Source organism: Echinops telfairi, unplaced genomic scaffold (assembly GCF_000313985.2).
Source record: "Echinops telfairi isolate 266 unplaced genomic scaffold, ASM31398v2 ScPeMD7_7420;HRSCAF=8458, whole genome shotgun sequence".
NCBI lineage: Eukaryota > Metazoa > Chordata > Mammalia > Afrosoricida > Tenrecidae > Echinops > Echinops telfairi.
The window spans coordinates 19487736-19490692 of NW_022111320.1; the positions used below are offsets into that span (position 1 = coordinate 19487736).

General features: G+C 42.2%; 1 pseudogene; it reads left to right on the plus strand.

The window, feature by feature from the left end:
* LOC105978759 overlaps positions 1 to 2081 on the plus strand; it is a 6780-nt pseudogene extending 4699 nt beyond the window's left edge.
* The last annotated feature ends 876 nt before the right edge of the window (positions 2082 to 2957 follow it).

Here is a 2957-nt window from a genome sequence, read left to right on the forward strand (position 1 = left end):
ATGGAGTCACTTCCGACTCATAGCAACCCTTTGCACCACAGAACAAATCCTCACAATTGCTCTTAAGTTAGAGCCCGCTGTGTGTCAATCTATCTCCTGGAAGTTCTTTTTCACAATGAGCTTCCATTTTACAAAGGGTGATGGTCGTTTTCCAGGGACCGATCTCTTCTGATAACATGTCCAAAGCACGTGAGACAGAATATTTCCAAAAGGCATTCTGGATACACTTCTTCCAAGATAGATTTGTTTGTTCTTCTGGCAGTCCAACGTACTTTCAATATTCTTTGCCAACACCATAATTTAAAGACATCAATTCTTCTGTGGTCTTATTTATTCACTGTCCAACTTTCACATGCTTATGAAGTGATTGAAAATATTAGGTGCACGTGAGTCCTTAAAGTGACATTTTTGCTTTAATTTTTAACATTTTAAAATGGTCTTGTGTAGCACATTTGACCAACGCAATAAAACATTTGGTTTCTTGACTGCTGTTTCCATGAACATGAATCCAAGCAAAATTCAATTATGGACAACTTTGATTTTTTCTCCATTTATCATGATGTTTCTGTTGGCCCAGTCATGAAGATTTTGTTTTCCGTTACATTGAGTTGTAATCCATGCTGAAGGCTGCAGTCCTTGATCTTCATCAGCAAGTGCTTCAAGTCCTCCTCACTTTCAGAAAATAAGGTTGTGTCATCTGCATATCACAGGTTGTTTATCAGCCTTCCTCTGATCCTGATGTTACATTCTGTTTCATATCATTCAGATCCAGCCATTCCACTCCTGGGTATATACCTGACAGAAGTCAAAAGAGGATCAAGAATAGATACTTAGACACTAATGTTCATTGCAGCCTATTTACAATAGGCCAAGAGTAGAAACAGCCTACATGGAATATACATACAGTAGAATGTTACATGTGGATAAACCTGGAGACATTATACTTAGTAAAATGTTGGTCACAGAAGAACAGATATTGTGTGATCCCACATAGATGAATTGTCTAGGATAGGCAAATATATAGAGATGAAAGTTTATTACCGGCTACCAAGGGAGGGCAAGAGGAAAGAGGAGAGGAAGACACAGTTCCCAGTAAGGATGGTAGAAATTTGGGGGAATGGTTAAAAGTGGTAAAGTAGCCCTGGTGGCATAGAAGGCTACACATCAAGTTGCTAACTGCAAGGTTAGCAGTGCAAACCTCCCAGTCGTTCCACAGGTGAAAGATGAGGCTGTTTTCTCCCATAAGGATTTTAAAGAGTTGGAAACTCTGTCCTTTAGGGTTTCTCTGAATCAGAGTAAACTCGATGGCCGTGAGTTTTTGTTTTTTGCTCTGAGATTTCAGAATGAATCTCCATGAGAACGTGTATTGTATTGAGTGGGTTTAAGTCATTTTTTTTTAAATTAATTTTATTGGCCAATAATGAACACATACAATACAATCATTCAATCATATTAAGAAGGAGATTCCTTTCCATGCTACAGGAGAATATTCCTGTTTCCCATCGCAACTTACAGGAGAAATTACCACAATCTCCAGAGCTCTTGGTGCCCCCGCAAATCTGAAGAAGAGGGTGTCCTCAAATTCCTCGCAGCAGGAACCCTTTTGGGTGGTGCCAACCTTGACTTCCAGGTGGAGCAGTGCATCTACAAAAGGAAAAGTAATGGCTTCTCCCTCATAAACCTGATGAGGACCTGGAAGCACCTTCTGAAGGCAGCTCCCACCACGGTTGCCACTGAAAACCCTGCTGGTGTCAGTGTGACATACTCCAGGAATATGGCCAGTGGGGGTGTGTGTGTGAGAGGGGCTGTTAAAGTTTGATGCTGCCACTGGAGCTACTCCAATTGCTGGGCACTTCACTCTAGGAACCTTCACTAACCAGATCCAGGCAGCCTTCCGGGAGCCACGCCTTCTGGTGGTTACTGACCCCAGGGCTGACCCCCAGCTTCTCATTATGTTTAACACAGATTCTCCTCTGCGCTATGTGGACATTGCCGTCCTGTGTAGCAACAAAGGAGCTCACTCGGTGTGTCTGCTGTGGTGGATGCTGACCCGGGAAGTTCTGCACATTTGGGTCACCTGATATCCACTTCTGCAAACACCCAGAGATGGAAAAGGAAGGGCAGACTACTACTGAAGTGGCCAAGGAAGATGGGTCTGCAGCCCCCTCTACTCTGGTCACTGAGTGGGTAGGAACAAAACCACTGAGTGGTCTTAAGCTGTTCTCCCATTGGCTTCTAGAAAGCGGAAATAAGGTTGATGGAAAATAGACACCAATTTATAAAGGTTAAAAGGTGGGAGGGTGTGTGTGTGCTGTGTTTTTTTCCAATCCCCCCAGCCACCGAAAGGTGAGCCGTGACAACTTTTTTCTGAAACATATCCTTGTTCGATCACAGAGCTCCAAGCCTCATGGCCTAGCTACCATAAACAGAGCTATTTTCTAAACTCAAAGATAGTTCTTATGATCTGGAAACTTCCTAGTTAATTGTGCCTTTGCTGATGGGAAGTGGAAGAATGGGTAAGGAAAATGTATTCTCCTGGCTTATTGTCTTGCTGTAGAAACTTTGCCAAAACAATATCTTATTGTGTTTAAGGTCAAATTTTCTGGGGGAAAAGATGGGGTTTTCTGTTGATGTAAAGAGTTGCAGGCTTGGAAACCCACAGGGGCGGTTCTGTCAGGGAATTTCAGTTGGAGTCTGAAGGGGAAAATTTCCAATGCAAATGAGTTTCCCATTGAACACAAATTATTCACTGATACTGGTTACATTTTTCACCATGTGTCATTCTCATTCGTTGTGCTCTGTCTGCACCATTACCAGTATCTAGTGTCCATTCTGTCTTCACCGCTCACTTTTGCTTTAGGGCAAATTTGGACCATTTGGTCTCATACAGATTTTTATTTTTAAGGATTTCATTGCTTACAGGTGATGTTCTTTATTTTATGAATCAACCTGTATCC